This window comes from Anabrus simplex, chromosome 6 (assembly GCF_040414725.1).
Source record: "Anabrus simplex isolate iqAnaSimp1 chromosome 6, ASM4041472v1, whole genome shotgun sequence".
Taxonomy (NCBI): domain Eukaryota; kingdom Metazoa; phylum Arthropoda; class Insecta; order Orthoptera; family Tettigoniidae; genus Anabrus; species Anabrus simplex.
The window spans coordinates 346,961,351-346,978,734 of record NC_090270.1 but is presented as its reverse complement, the minus strand read 5'-3'; positions in this window follow the sequence as shown (position 1 = coordinate 346,978,734).

Genomic DNA, 17,384 nt, shown 5'->3' with positions numbered 1-17,384 from the left:
TTATGGGTGAAAAAGTTCGTACAACTTGATGAAGCATTAGTGAAAATCTAGTGTGCTGTTCATGATGAATACTCTCTCCAGAAGCCGGAGAACTTAATACTTGAACAGTGGAACATCTTCCTACAAAAGTTTTCGGCGCTACTTACTTTGTTTGGGTCATCATACGCCTGCAAGCAGCTATTTTCTACTATGAATGTTGTGAAGACAAGTTATGAAACTAACATAAATGACGAAGCTTCGAAGTATTTTTGCGGTATTGGAAAAATAAGACCACGAAACATGCAATCACATGTATTAGCTATTTTAAAATACTGTATATATGTAATAACATATTATGAAACATAATTTGGAATTAGGGATGGAAGTCGGTGGTGGCGGTGGTGAGTGGAGGTGGGGGTTGTAGCCATTACAAACGAAAATAACAAGTGACACAGTAGACAGTTGAGAATAATAATCCAGACATAAAATGGCACAGTAGTTGGAAAAGGTTCGCCATCCCTGGTCTAGGGGAAATGAATTCTACTCCTACGAACACAATACTAAGCCAAGGAGATGCCTCTTTATTCGCCGGTCAACACTGAGGACCAATAGGTAAGGTAAGGGTTGTGCTGCCCGAAGGCAGGTCCGAACCTCCGCAGAGGTGTTTACGTGCGGTAGGGTGGCCAGTTCCTTTCCGCTCCTCCATTCCCTTACCCCCACCAACAGCGCGTGCCAACCCATCCAACTCCTGACCACGCCCAATGTTGCTTAACTTCGGAGATCTCACGGGATCCGGTGTTTCAACATGGCTACGGCCGTTGGCTTGAGGACCAATAAACTGATAAACAAATTAAGACTAATACAAATGACAATCGACAGAAATAAAATGCTTCAATAACACCGGACTACATTATTATAATATGAAAGCTTCAAGGCTTTCCAACACTTGATTCCCCTCATATCTCCCTCTGAAAGACTCCCTGTATTTCAACAAAAGTACGAACTTCTTATATTTACACCTTCCATATTCTTCTTACCCTGCTTCATTACTGACAGTATTCCCATCAATGAAAGTTTATCAGCTTTCCTCAATGCCACATGGTCCAATTCTGTTGATATTTATACTGACGGATCCAAGACCTCAACAGGCACTCTTGAGTGTTGCATCTCGGGTGTCAAGAGAGTACTCCTTATCTCAAGAGACGTCTATTGTTACTGCCATCTACTCAGACATTAGCTATGGAATTCGTCACTTTCGTAAAATTCTAATATTTTCTGACTCACAATGTGCCCTTTAAAAGTTATAAAATTCGCGTAAGGACCTGTCTACTCATCAGAATGTATATAGCCTACCAAGCAGCTCAGAAAGTACATCACCTATGACCACGCTGGTAAGAGATAGTGGACCAGCTAGCGAAAGAAGCCACAACATGTGAACACCGCCTTTACAAAGAGTTACCATATTCTGATTTCCTACCCACAATCAAACAACAGGCCTACAGGGAATGGTCTGTGCCACGAGGTGCACCCGCCTCGTTCATTCAAATGAAGCACCTCGAGGAATGCCATCTGATATACGAAGCTTGCAACAACTAGTGCAAAAAGTTTGGACTTTTCTCTACAGAAGTCTTTACCAAAAAACTTAGCTTATGCTCTCTAGCGTGAGGAGGAACTATTAAAATCCTAATGTAATGTTTTATTTTAAGGTTTCCTAAACTGAGTTGATTAGTTTTTGTTTTTTTTGTGTATCACTGTTTGCTACACTTCTGTCTCTTCCCGCCAACTTGTGATGTTAACCAATAGAAAATTGTGTGCATTTAATGTTCGACCAATAATCATCTTCTGCTATCTATTTGATTATCCAATAAAAATTGGGGACGTGTCGACCTTTATCCCAGAGCTCTCTAGAACCTTCCTCTCGGGTATAAAAGCTGGCACTCTTTCGAGCTACTTCGTCTTATTGATCGTCCAGTTTACTGAGTGAGTGCTAATAGAGGAGACGGGGGTGTCTCGCCCTTCATCGAGTTTTCCAGCGGATTAAGGTAATGGCACCCATTTAATAACAACGTGATAGCCTCCGAAAGCCATCTCGAGGGGAAGGTTTCCAAACTTTAATAGTGTAAACTTAAATTTCCATCTTCAAAATGTAAATTTCTACTTCTAATGTAACTTTCAAACAAACCGAAAAACACTTACTGAAAATTCGAGAGCAGAGAGTGTGACACCTATCAACTTGACTAGTTAACCGTTCTCTGTCTGTAAGTTAAGTTTCCTCCATCTAGTCACCTCAGGAGTAGAGGATTACCTCTGCAACGTCGGGCCTGAAGCCCAAATAGGGTTTTAATCTTTTTTGTACAAATTCCAAGAAGAGCAAGTGTCCGCCCCCACATCATTTTGATTTTTGGGCCAGTAACTTTAACCTGTGGTTTTTTCCATCCCACGAAGGCCCGATAGAATGAGTATTCGATACTTCTGTAAAATTCAATCATTTGTGTTAAGAGGTTAGACGAAGGTTTAAGACAGCGAATACTGTTCGAATTGTAAAATGTAAGTTGTGCCTCGAGAGGCCTGGAAAGTGTAAATTTTAGTTGCAAAGATGTAAAAGTAAAAGTTGAATGTTGCCTTGAGAAGGCAGTAAGGGTAGAAGGTTCGGAGCGCAGTCTCCTAGATAAATTTATAGAGCATAGATGCTCTTTCTATTCTTGTAGAGGTGTAAATGAAATTGGGAGACCTGTCTGGATGGAGCCATAGTGCTCAGGTAACGAGCTTTAAGCTCGTATTGTTAACTGGCAATTTTGTTGGTTTTTCTGATTTCTCCTATCTTGAATCTAAGCTAACGGGCTAGTGCTGTACGTGAAATTTTGTTCTGTCGCTGAGCGACGTGTTTTGTTAAAATTTGACATTTATGAAAAAGATACCTTAGGAAGAAATATAACCATAATTTTAAAGTTTTAAATCAATCTTCTGATTGCCCTTTCGTGACCCATTCATGACCGCACCCTCTTTCACCTCTGTGATCCACAAAAACACTATAACAAGTGGTAGTAGAGCGTGGTTGAATGGGTCTGGATAAAGCCACTTTTGACGGCTAAACACTGATATCGTTCCGAACTCTAAAAATTTTCTTGGCTGTTGGAAATTTTCAAAATTTGTTAGTTTTCTATCAACATGTCTGGTCCTCGTGAAGTCCTTGCACCAGGGTACTTGCGCAAGGAGGAGTTGAGTTATGAGCTTCTAATTAGGAAGGTCCAATCTGGAGGCAAGGTTGTGGCAGATATTGCGAAACTTAAGGAATCTTTAGAATTTCCTAGCTAGCTTTTGTAGTTAGTTTTTTGAAGTAAGCGATCCTTCTGATAACCAACTTAAAAGAATTCAGGCTAGGCTATTTCAGTTAGATAATGCGGCTAGGGATCTATTGTCTCTAAAGGTAAAGCATGGTCATGCGAAGGAAGCTAGCAGCTTGGTCCAACATCTGTCGGACATGTCTAATAGGGTTAGTCAATTGTTGTTCGGGGCCGCTATACCTAAAAGCGACCAGATTCATGTGGTAAACTTGTCTACAAAGGAAGGACCTAGTAGGGCGATTGAGAGTAGAAAATCGGTTGCCACTCAACAAACATCTGCCCCATCAGAACAAGTGTCTGACCATCTAAGACAACTCCCGCGTTTCTTTTTGAGTAACGCAGCGTTTGACCATTCTCAGCCTCCAATACCGTCTCCTATTATGTCGCCCGGTTTCAGCAGTTTGCCTCACCCCTTTGCCATGTTGCTTAAAGGCATCTCCAAATTCTCCATTAATTCGACTAATGAGGTGATTTCATTTCTTAGACTCTTAGTCGAGTTTCAAGACCATGCTCTAGTCGTCCACGCTCAAATACTTCAAATAATTTACCCCTATTCTGTAGATGTTCTCGCGGACTAAAATGTTAAAGCAAGTGCTGATAGATATTCAACAGAAGATTTCCATGGCCATCTTTTGGCTAACTTCATTCCGGCTAGAGCTATGGTGTCTTTCCAGAAGTACTATTTTGGAGTACAGAGGTTGGACGAGAACCTTGCCGACTTTATTCAAGATATAAAGTTTTATACCAGGGTATTTTCCCTTCATTTTCCAGAAGACTAAATTGTGCCGACGATTGTAGAAGGAAACTCTCCGCCCTATAGGTCGTACCTATGTTTTGCATCTCGGCCTCAAACTTTCTTGGAACTCAAGGCAATGCCAGTGTCAGCCGAAGGCGAGAGGTATGGTGAGCCTATATAGTCGCCAGGGAGCCCCCTCCGTCATCTAACAGTTCTCGGCCACCACCTCGGCGAACCTTTCCCACACGCAAGTGTTATGTATGCGGATCAACTGAACACCTTAGGGATGTGCCCCTTAGTCAAATCAAGCGGAACTAGGAACGAAGCTGGTCCGTCCCAAGTGCGGGTCGTTTCCCGATCTTGCTAAGAATTGCAATTCTTGTTCAACTTGTGGTGCTGCCTCCACGAATACAAGTGATAGCAAGTGACTAGTGTCACCAGCTGAGTCACAATGGTCATCTTCCAGACGCTCAGCCCGTGCTGGATTAGGCAACGAATCTTTCTAGGATAAAACTTTATTTAATTTATCATTTGCAGGCCCTAGGGAATGCCTTAAAATTGCTTCCGAAACTCCAGGATGTTTACCATATCTCAAAATTGAAGTGAATAACGAACCTGTCACGGCTCCATTAGATTCAGGAAGCGTGAGTACCATTATTTCCGAAGAGTGGGATTCTATATGTAAAGTTTGTTGTAAATTTCCGGATTATTGTTTCTCTTCTATTAAATGTGTTTCGGCAAAATCGTCACCATTGGAAATTTTTTGCTTCCTTTTTGCTAAAGTGCACATTTCGAAATTTACTTGGAAAGTTATGTTATTGTCTTGCGCTATAATATTGGGGTCTGGTTTTATGTAGTGATCAGAGCAAGTCGAGCACGTTCAGTTTACATCCCCCTTTTCAAATGTAATTCTGTGTCATGTTCATCTGTTTCGCCTACCCAAAGTGAGATGTCGTTAGATCTTATGCATCTACCTGAGGATCAGACTGAAAGTATTAGAAGCTTGTGTCAATCTTTTCCTGACGTATTTTCAGATACCCTCGGCGTCACTGACCTTATTGAATATAAGATCGAATTAACTGATTCTATTTCCGTTAGGTTTCCTCCTTATAGGCTATCCCCACCTAAAATGAAGGCTCTTAAGGAAATTATTGATGTTAAGGGATGGTATTATTCGACCTTCAAAGTCGGTGTATTCATCGCCTATTGTTCTTGTAACAAAACCCCAAGGTGGTTTCAGGTCTGTGATTGATTACAGGGTTATGAACCGTAAGGTTGTGTTACAATCCGTGCCCCTTTCTGAACTTCACACTTGCTTTCCTTGGTTTCGCAAGGCTAAGTTCTTTACCATCTTAGATCTTAACCAGGCATATAATCAAATTCCTCCGGCAGAAGAATCCAAACATCTAACGGCTTTTGCCATGGATTGGAATCTGCATGAATACAACCGCGTGCCTTTCTGACTCCCCACGGGTGCAGCTGTCCTTACTAGACTGCTTGATAGGGTCTTCTCTGACATCAAATTTCAATATCTGTATCATTGTCTCGATGATGTTTTTGCGTTTTCGGAGACCTTCGAAGAGCACTTAGATCACCTGAAGGAAGTCCTAACTCGTCTTCGTAAGGCTGGATTGATTGTCAAATTATCTAAGGTAGCTTTTGCTAAGCCTTCCATGGGCATATTGTGTCGCCCGATGGTGTTTCTATAGACCACTCCAGAACGCAGGCTATTCGTGACTTCAAGCCTCCTAAGGGCATCAAAGGAATTGCTAGATTCATAGGCATAGTGAATTTCTTCAGAAAATGAATTCCTAACTTTGCTAATAGGACGGCGCCCCTGAGCTTACTTCGCAGGAGAGGTGTCAAATTTGAATGGGGGCCGTCGCAGCAAGCCGCTTTTGAAGACTTTAAATTAGCTCTGGCTCTTTGTCACGCCCCTGTATTAGCTATGCCAGATTTCCTAAGAAATTCATTGTCCAAACTGATGCCTCTTCATCTGCTGTTGCTGATGTCCTTCTTCAGGAAACGGAACTCGGAAGTCTGGCCACCATCTATGCGTCTAGGACTTTATCGGCTCAAGAAGCCAAGTATTCTATTTATGAATTAGAGGGTCTGCAGTCTTTTTCGCCCGGGAGAAGTTCCACCTTTACCTAGAACATGTCAAATTTGAATTATAGACAGACAACCAAGCCTTAAGTTGGGTATTAGCCAGGCCTTATCGTACTGGACACATCGCCCGTTGGGCTATCAGGATCTCAGCATTCCAATTTTATGTACGGCACATTAGGGGATCAAAAAATGTAGTTGCTGATGGACTAAGGCGGATGATTTATAATGAGGTTTAGACCAGTGAACAGGAAGATAGTTCATGCTGTTTCGTGACACTGAGAAATATCAACGAGAGGATAAAGTGTTGACTCCGATAATGGAAACCCTTTCTCTGGGGAACATGTTGTCTCTTATGTGTGAGGAACGGGGTTTTACGTTGTCCTTCGAGGCATGATCAGAAGATGAAAGTTGTGTTCCCAACCGTTCTTGTGCCAGTGATCTTCAAATACTATCATGAGACCCCATTAGGGGGGCATTTAGGCTATTTCAAAACAAGGGAAAAATCAGAGAGATATTTGTAAGAGTATGGACGGCGAAATCAGAGAAATTGTTAAAGCATGTAAATCTTGTTTGCTTAGTAAGCCCACCTTGTCTACTAAACTAGACCTATTGTCATCTTATCAAGCATCTCTCCCCATAGAGCGTTTGTACATAGACTACACCGGACCCTTCCCTCAATCGTAGTGGAACGGGAATAAATTTGTTCTCGTATGTGTAGATGGCTTCACTAGATTTTCATGGTTATTTCCGACTAAGTTGGCTACCGCTCAGTCTACCATTTCTTGTCTCAATACTCTTTGCTCCTTTTGGCCCTTGCCAATATATAGTTTTCGATGATGCAAAGGGTTTAACATCTAACTTATTCCGGAAATTCGGTTTTGATCTGTCAATATCACATGTAACAACTTCCGCTTATTACCCTCAACCATCTCCGGCTGAGCGGTCGCTTTTCATCATGAAGATCATTCCAGGTGGGATACTTCTCTGCATTGGTTATCTTTTGCTCTAGGTTCGGCTGTTCATGAGTCCCACAAGTACACTACTTCCTCCCTCATGTTCAAATTTATTCCCAACACGCCACTGTCTAATCTTTGGTCACTCAATTACATATTACCTGAGACAATAGATCCTGATAATATCAGAAAAGTGTCGAAGAAGGCTAGAAGTAATCCTAAGGCTTCTCAAGAAAAGGTTAGAGAGAAATATGATCGTGGACGGAGATCAAGTTGTGGTTAAGAATTTCGTACCTGCAGGTAAGCTTTCCTCCAGATTTCATGGGCCATATATTATTTTGGACTTCTTAACTCCTGTCATCCTTCTGGTCAGCAACCCAGCCACTGAGAGAATATTTATAGAGTCCTCCTTTCGCATATAAAACCGGTATAATCTTTTGCTTTGCAGAACAGGCCACTAAGTCGTGGCAGTAAGAAAATGTTATATTTCTTCTTTTTTGAAAACTTTCTGGAATCTAAAAATTAATTATGTAAAGTATAATTTGAAATATGATTGATCCAGTGTTTCACGTCTTATTGTTCCACCTGTGTACAAACCTTCCCCTATAATAAGGCTTAGGTTTCATTACCTGGCTGCTATTACGTTATCCCCCGCCCCCGAAACCTAGCCTGCAAATCACACACTCATTCTCAATGCCGCCCGCTTCATCTGTACCTGCAGAAAAAAATTGACAACTCTCGCTCTCCATAAAACAATCTCTGTCGCCAAGTAAATGACTGTTTCAGTGCCTTCTGTGACATCTGCAGCCGAGTTAAAACATCTCGCGAGTGATGCTGGCGTGGGATAAGGACCCACTCTGCTCTAGCCCAGTCTCATTCATAACGGCATGCTGGAGCACCATCCTTTCCGGCGAGGGCTGTGGTGCGGTAACTCAACCGCAGTGTCTTGGAGCAGTAGCTCTATATCTGGTCTGTGGCGACCATCAGCATGGTTACCCCTCTCAAGGTAGCGGGTGAGGTGTATCTCAGGGTATTTTGGAGGTCCGGGGACCCCATCAGGGTATCGGCTGCAGCGGCTGCTCTTGCCGTCAAATCCTGAGCTGTATATCCAGTACTGGCAAGGCTGCAAGAAGACTTCAAGACTTGTCTTCGACAAAATTTCTTTAAAATGAACTTCTTCAAGAAAACTTGTGTCTGTACATCTAAAATTATTTTCTAACAAAAAAAGACTTTCAAACTGAAACTTGAGGAGAGACTTTAAGGATGGGAGGCCTGTGCCACGAGGTACATTCGCCTCGTTCATTCAAATGAAGCACCTTGAGGAATGTCATCTGATATACGAAGATTGCAACAACCAGTGCAAAAAATTTGGACTTTTCTCTACAGAAGTGAAGAGGAACTATTCAAATCCTAAAATATCTTTTTTATTTTAAGGTTTCCTAGACTGGTTTTATTAGTCTTTGTTTTTTGTGTATCACCGTTTGTTACATTTTTATCTCTTCCCGCCAACTTGTGATGTTGGCCAATAGAAAATTTTGCGTATTTAATTTTCAACCAATAATCGTCATCTGGTATCTTTTTCATTATCCAGTAAAATTGGGAGTGTGTCGAGGATAGATGTACACAGCTCTCTAGAAACTTCCTCTCGGGTATAAAAGCTGGCACTCTATAGAGCTACTTCGTCTTATTGATCGTCCAGTTTTCTGAGTGTGTGCTAATAGAGGAGACGGGGGTGTCTCGCCCTTCATCGACCAGCAGATTAAGGTAATGGCACCCACTTAATAACTACGTGATAGCCTCCGAAAGCCATCTCGAGGGGAAGGTTTCCAAACTTTAATAGTGTAAACTTAAATTTCCATCTTCAAAATGTAAATTTCTACTTCTAATGTAACTTTCAAACAAACCGAAAAACACTTACTGGAAATTCGAGAGCAGAGAGTGTGACACCTATCAACTTGACTAGTTAACCGTTCTCTGTCTGTAAGTTAAGTTTCCTCCATCTAGTCACCTCAGGAGTAGAGGATTACCTCTGCAACGTCGGGCCTGAAGCCCAAATAGGGTTTTAATCTTTTTTGTACAAATTCCAAGAAGAGCAAGTGTCCGCCCCCACATCATTTTGATTTTTGGGCCAGTAACTTTAACCTGTGGTTTTTTCTCTCCCACGAAGGCCCGGTAGAATGAGTATTCGATACTTCTGTAAAATTCAATCATTTGTGTTAAGAGGTTAGACGAAGGTTTAAGACAGCGAATACTGTTCGAATTGTAAAATGTAAGTTGTGCCTCGAGAGGCCTGGAAAGTGTAAATTTTAGTTGCAAAGATGTAAATGTAAAAGTTGAATGTTGCCTTGAGAAGGCAGTAAGGGTAGAAGGTTCGGAGCGCAGTCTCCTAGATAAATTTATAGAGCATAGATGCTCTTTCTATTCTTGTAGAGGTGTAAATGAAATTGGGAGACCTGTCTGGATGTAGCCATAGTGCTCAGGTAACGAGCTTTAAGCTCATACTGTTAACCGGCAATTTTGTTGATTTTTCTGATTTCTCCTATCTTGAATCTAAGCTAACGGGCTAGTGCTGTACGTGAAATTTTGTTCTGTCGCTGAGCGACGTGTTTTGTTAAAATTTGACATTTATGAAAAAGATACCTTAGGAAGAAATATAACCATAATTTTAAAGTTTTAAATCAATCTTCTGATTGACCTTTCGTGACCCATTCATGCCCGCACCCTCTTTCACCTCCGTGATCCACAAGAACGCGGTAACAGTCTGAATACTGGGAAACGTCACACCAACCCAACGCAAATGTGGTTCAAGAAATTGAAGCTAACACGCAGGCACCTTTCGTCTTAAGAATGCATCTGCTTCATGGATGCTATCCGAGTCATCTACACAGGATCAAGGTCGTAAGCGGCCTATGCACTTACGAAGATGGTTCGGCGAACACCAAGATCGCTTTTGCGTGTTCTCTCACGAACCATATTAGTGGCGAACATGGATTTCTGTCGAGGTGGAAAACTTAGTTCGTGGTGTTGCCAGCGACAAACCATGTTCGCGCGTGTGACATGGAGGGTCCGAACATGGTCTTCCTGTCAACTGTACAAACCGGTTTTGATCGGCTGAGTTGATAATACGAGACCAGGCCTTGGCAGCGAGCTGTTGATAAGTACTGTAGTGGGGATGGCAGACACTGCGACTAGCTTCTTGAGTGGCTCTCCTTGTCTTTGGAAAGTGATGTCAAGTGAATACAGAGACAAATGTAAGCATGATGAGGCATTACAGGGGCCACTGAGAATGAGGCGAGGGAAGATTTAGCGTTTTTAACTGCGACAGTTACTTCGTTGAAACAAAGCTTCGGTAGCGCAATTACAAAAGTTCAAGATTGGAAAAGTAAAACGGGGTCGTCGCGAGAAAGTGTTCATGACTCTAAATTGTGGTACTTCTCACCGACTGATGTTCCAGTCACTGAGAAAGGAGAGCCGGGTGGTGACAGTCAACTACAGGAATCGCAGACAATAATAATTTGTTGCATTGATATTTATTAAATTGATTCTAAAGGTACGGTAAGGGTGTATTCTGCCCAAAGAAGATCCGAACGTCCGCAGAGGTGTGCCTGAGCCGTAGTTTACGGACGGTAGAGTGGTCAGTCCCTTTCCGCTCCTCCATTCACCAACAGCGCGTGGCAACCCATCCAATTCTCGACCACGCCCAATGTTGCTTAACCCGCAAATGGTCTCTGTATGAGATTTTCTCTCACATTATTTTGTATTGTGAGTTTACTTCTCTGCGGTGACTGTGCCCTCTTCTGTTGTGAGTAAGGCGATTCACATTTGAAGGGTAAGCATCCCCTCCTCTAGTCGGAACAAAGATTCGTGCGAGTTCGTGCGCGCTGTGTGAGAGGTGCGACCAGTGGCGCTGGTGTTATGTTCTCCTCTTGTAGGCGCTACTTTGTGCGCGTAACCTTCTCCATTTGCAATTACTGATAAACGAGTCTTCAGAAGTTATGACTCAAGGAAGAATGCTGGAAAATAAACGCTGTTACAAACTCAAATGTTAGAGAGAAGACCTATTGTACTTTATTCTTGCATTTGTATTGTGACACTCAGAAAGTTCTCTATTAATAACAATGTTATTGGTTTTACGTCCCAATACCTACTTTTTGCGGCTTTCACAGATGCCGAGGTGCAGAAATTTTGCCCCATAGAAGTTCTTTTACGCGCCCGTAAAGTTACGGGTGACGTATCTGAGCACCTTCGAATACCACCGGACTGAGCGAGGATCGAATCTGCCAGCTAAGGGCCAGAGAGCCAGCGCCTTGACCGCCTGAGCCACTCAGCCCGGCACTCTTGTGAGTAGCACGTACTTACATGTGACTGAACTAATGACTAATTTCTATTAGAAGTAATTTGTTTCTGTAACATACGGACAATCATTTCTCTTAAACTGTATAACGCAGTCTCATTTCCGTACTTCATTTCACTCCAACGCCCCCCAAAATTGTATAAGATACATTAGTTTTAAATTAAGGTGAATGTGAGTGGAAGTCTGACGTGCGACCACGCGAGGGTTCACTTCGGAGACCTCACGGGATCCGGTGTTTCAACACGGCTACGGCCGTTGGCAATATTGATCCTAACAAAGATAGAATACAATACGCTTCATATTGTTTATTTTATATTGAGTATAGCATTCGGTCCTGCCAGGCAACTCACATAATCCATTCTGCTCTGCTTTTTAACTAATTTCTATATTCCACATCAGGCATTCGCAGACAATTTTGAAAATGCGCCTTTCAGCATGTTTAAAAGATCCATATGCGACCGCTTGTCTTTTTCGCGTAAGCAGTCCTTACACCTCGTGTACCCAACTCGTCAAGCACCGCTCATTGCCAGGTCAAGTACTTCGTGCTGGATGAACGTGTGTGCAGCAAAATAGAGGCGAACCAAGTTCATATAAGTGTACAGGCCGCTTATTAGACATCCCTCACTGTCCTGAAGGCCTGGAGACATACTCCCAATAGCGGAACCATCTGTACATTTCTCTAGTGCAGTTAAATAGCTCACTGCCAACTTCAGTTGGAGTCCTCTTACCAAACCTAACTCCACAATTGTTCTGTAATTTGTCAATATTCATCAGATTGTAGTATTAAGTTATGAATCGTTTTCAACCACGAAGAGGTGTCCTCTCTCATTCAGCGCATGGTCTTCCATGGGCGAACACCATTAGTAGTATATTCTTGTATTTCTCAGCCTTGTAAATAGCGAAAGCAACACTTTGGTGGTATTAACATTCAGTATCCTGATAAGAGTATGGAAATATGGATGGAGTATCGCGGCAGATTAGCGCTGTCTATGACTTTTAAAACACTTGTCGCGCTATTCACAATCATTATGTTAATACAACTACGGAAATGTTACTGCTACAGGTAACGTATCTCGAGATTAACGCTAGTTAGAAATCGGCCTCGTAAATAGCAAAAGCCCTTTCGTGCTAATCACAATCATTATGCTAATAAGAGTATAGAAATATTGTGTCCGAAACGATAAGTATATCGGCAGAACAACGCTAGCTATGAGTTTATTTTTTTACTTTTTATCTGACTTCTCCTGTGGCGAATTAGGGCTGGTAACTCTCTCTTATCTCTAATAAAAATAGTAATTGTTCCGGGGATTTCGTGGAAGTGTAAGAAGTTGCCGGGTGAATGGACCAGAGCACCACATTTTGAAATTATATTTCTTTCCTTCTTTGTTTATTTTAATATTTTATAGATAATTTGAATGAACAACAAAATATTATAATGAGCTCGTCGGCTCGGGTAACAACAGCGGACTCTAAGTCCAACAATCAGGCACAATAGAGAAAATTACCGACACAAGAGTTTACAAGGGTCGAGCAGTGTAGCTCTGAAGGTACATTATTTAACACTTACTTTCTAGGAGACTCAGCTCCGAAATGTACGGTAGTCCAGCCTCTAAGTGGCACAAGCTGCTTACAACTTTCAAAAACAGTGTGTGCAGTCCCTTACAGTCTGTTACACTTAAAACTGGGGCAATGCGTGCCCATACTAAATGGCCTTGATATAAAATTAAAAGGTGTAAGACGATCGGCCATGAACAAAAGGCCAGGAGACGAAACACTTGAACACCTTCTAGAAAAAGCTGCAGAGGACAAACCTACTACAGAAGGGTGACTAAACGGAAAAATGGAATGTCGAAGGCGAGTGTGAAGAATTTACAGGTTTAAACAAATTTAGTCACCCCATACCAAGTTGAATGGGAATCAAATGGAGGGTGAACACCCTTTTGTGTTCTTAATTTACATGTTCTCCAAGAGGGATTTGAACAGATTCCTCAGACTTGGCTAAAATTTATCTTTTAACAATGACTTTAGAACTTCACAATAAGGAAAGAAGTTTCAAACCTTCCCCTCAAGTTATCTGCCTGGAGCTATCACATGTTAAAAATTTTCTTCCATTACCTTGAGTACTTGGGCCTTCCGAACAATGCCTCCTTATCACGCCGCACACTCACTAGACCGGAGCGAAGACGGCGACGACGAGCCCGGTCTTTGTGGCTTGTCGAGCGATACCGGTCTTGAATTTATCCCCTGATTGAATGGTTTTGGGATTCGGATCAGAAACGGAGTTTTGTTGTCATGGCTGACCAGTGTGTGGTCTAGCGCGGTGCGCTGTCTAGGTCAAGATAACCTCGGGCCTTTTGTATTTCAGGCCCTCGGTTTCGTAGTTACCAAGTGATGTGATGAGGGGATTACCCGCAAGGGGCATCTTCCTGTAGAATTTTTCAGCCATGCTCCGCCTTCTATCCCTAAGGGTTGCGATGTGACATTCATCGTGTATGTCGACATTGCGCACGTACCAATCAGCACCCGTGATAAGGCGAAGTGCCCGGTTCTGAACGGCCTGCACCATATTCAAGTGCCAATCGCCGGTAATACCCCATATAGCGCAGGCATACTCCAGTAGCGGTCGTACGAGTGAAGTGAACGGTAAGAGTTTGTTTGCTCAGGATAGGCTGTTTTCAGCTTTCAATAATGGAAATAATTTAGGAATCCTGCTGTGGGCCGAACTTTGTGATATATGCTGCCGAAAAGTCAGTCCTCGCTGTAGGGTGACCCGTAGATATTTCGTACTCGAAGACCATCTGATGACTTCTCCGAAGAAGCGCAGACCGCCCTAGAGCCGGCCCATGCGTTTAGTGAATAGGGTGGCATGACACTTGTTTACATTGATTTTGATTCTCCATTTCTCTAGCCAGGGCTCGAGAATGGAGAGGCTTTCCTGGAGGTACTGTGCAACTCTAGGTGCTTGCCGTGAGACCGAGGAGAGAGCCGTGTCGTCAGCACACACACACTAGCTTAGCCTTTGGAGGTTTAGGGATGTCAGATATATATATTTTGAATAGGATAGGAGCGATCACACTGCCTTGGGGTACTCCACCTGTGATTTCCCTGGCAGTTGAAAGCGCCTTCCTAACAGAGACGTGAAATTTTCTCTCAAGGAGCTAACTCTGGATAGGAGTAGTTAGATAAGGCGGGAAGCCTAACTCTTTCATTTTGTAGATAAGACCGTCATGCCAGACCTCGTCAAAGGCTCGTGAGATGTCCAGGAAACAGACTCCGGTGTACCTATTGTCGTTGTAGTTCTTGGTAATGTTAGGAGTTGGTGAGTAGTGGCGTGCCTCTTCCTGAAGTCGAATTGCTCGTCCGGATCAAGATTAAGCTCGTCAATAATCACCTGGAGCCGGGATAGGGGTCTTAAAGCGCCCAGCTTTAGTAGCATCTCAGAGGGGAAAGTTCCAGAACACCCTTGAGATAGGCAGAATGCTTCTACACACCCCACATTTTAACTGGCTGGAGAAATATACACGAAATTCCTGAATAGTTGATAACTTAAGGAAGAAGGAAGCCGTAGGAGTGTTGACAACATAGATACATTAAAAACAATATTAAAACTTAAGGTTTGCCAACTTCAAAAAATTGAAATTCCCTTCGAAATTAATCCTCCTTAACCCCGCCATAGGCCGATAGAGGTTGAAGGACCAAATATCTTGAGTTACATTAGTTCGAGAGTCTTCTAGAAGGCGCGCAGTTGGAGAAGGCTCAGTACATAACATTGTTTTAACTTAGTTATTTTATATTCATTTTTCACCATCGAGTTTTCATTTCTGGTCAGCGGATACATTGTGGAATTATAAATTGTCATTACATTTCGTACCACTAGGGGCCGTTGGCCTGGATGTTAGGCCCCTTTAAACACCAAGCATCATCATCATTATTACAATCGACACTCGGAGGTCATTAACAGGTACACGTCATAAAATACTTGATTGATGACCTTATCGTCCCTTTGAGTGCGCAATTAAAATAATGTAGTGATTAACGTCGAATGGCCATTAGCAGTTGAAAGTACTCTCGACTCTATCAGAGAGATCGCTTCACTGGTGCTGCCGATTGCTGTGACACCGGGTTTGATCCCATCTAAGATCAGTAGCGTTATTCTTATTACTTTAAGGTGTTCAAGCATGACCGCTCCATGGGGCTGACTTTTAGGCATATTTTATAGAATGTCATTATTATTATTATTATGTCCGACTCGTTGGCTGAACGGTCAGCGTACCGGCCTTCGGTTCAGAGGGTTCCGGGTTCGATTCCCGGCCGGGTCGGGGATTTTAACCTTAATTGGTTGATTCCAATGGCACGGGGGCTGGGTGTATGTGTTGTCTTCATCATCATTTCATCCTCATTACGACGCGCAGGTCGCCTACGGCCTCAAATAGAAAGACCTGCACCTGGCGAGCCGACCCGTCCTGGGATATATCGGCACTCAAAGCCATACGACATTATTATTATTATTATTATTATTATTATTTTTATTATTATTATTATTATTATTATTATTATGATTATTATTATTATTATTATTGTACCGGGCGGTACACCTCCACGCCGCTAATTCAAACTTTGCGCCAGTTGAAACTCCTCTGCTGGAGGAAGTCTGAACTTTATCTACTGTATTAATTTTCAAGATTCTCAGAAGATGTCACTACTTGGAGATTTTGAAGTTTCTGAACTGGGTCGTTTTCGACGTATTTTTGTTTTTCCTGTAGTAAGAAGTGTGAACATTCTCTTCTAGAGGACACTACTGAAGAACTATAATGGTGCACCCTAGTGCGAAGTGAAAGAACTATGTTTTTGGAGAAATTTTGAATTCATAAGTTTGTTCTTCGTTAAATTTCTTGCAGTCATGGTTTAAGTTGGCAATATTAACCCTTTCTTTCCCCTTGTTTTGAATTTAGCCAATCCCGAATTTCTTTAGTTAATTTATGACCAATAAGGTGTATCTTCCCCAAAGGGGATATGTTGCTTAACCCTAGCCAATAAACTCATTGTGGGCGGGTGTTTTCATTCCTGAAACGCCTCGAACTTTCCACGAGAGTATATAAACTGCTGATTTTCGGGTCTCTGCGCCACTTCAGTAACATCTTTCTGTGTGTAAAGTACGTAGCAGGGGGCGGGAAGCGCCTCTTTCTTCGGGCAGCAGTTCATCCATAAGGTAATGGCCGTTTAATAACTTCTTTTCTTGCTAGCTCAGCAGTTTAACTCTCGGGGCGGGTTCGAAGCTTTTCCACCATGTAACATTTCCCTAAAATGTAAAGACTCTTAGTATCTATTCTCTTTTAAGCTACATATTGGGATAGAGAGTGCTTAACCCTCTCGAGCTCCCACTCATATTGTTTTGAGGTGAACTTATTTTCACAACCGTTTCTTCCTTAACGTAATGTAATTTTTTTTTTTTCTAAAGTCACCTCTTTAGTATGGGATTAGCCCTTGCATTAGCGGCCTAGAGCCAGATTAGGTTTTAAACAAAATGTATTAGGAGTGCAGATCGCCTCCTCTCAAATTGGTATTTTAGAGGCCATGTAATTAACCTTTTCGCTCTTAATAGGCCTCAGTAGGTTGGGTATTTTACCCCTGTTTTCGTGTCCGTGGAGGACAACTTGAAAGTGGAATTTGGTGTGGCCTTTGATAGGCTTAAGGTTTGAGAGCGAGTGGCTCTTTCTTGAAAATTGAGTGTTGTACGCCTCGAGGAGGCTTTTCTGTGTAATTTGGAGCAAGTGCTCCTGGGCATGAATGGGGTTTTCTGCCCCTCTGTTGAAACTTGTTTTGGGGTAAAGCTGGGCTAATTGCTCAAGAATTGTGAGTTCGGGGCTCGAAGCCCAAATCCTGTAAATACTGTAGTTGTACTTTTGTTG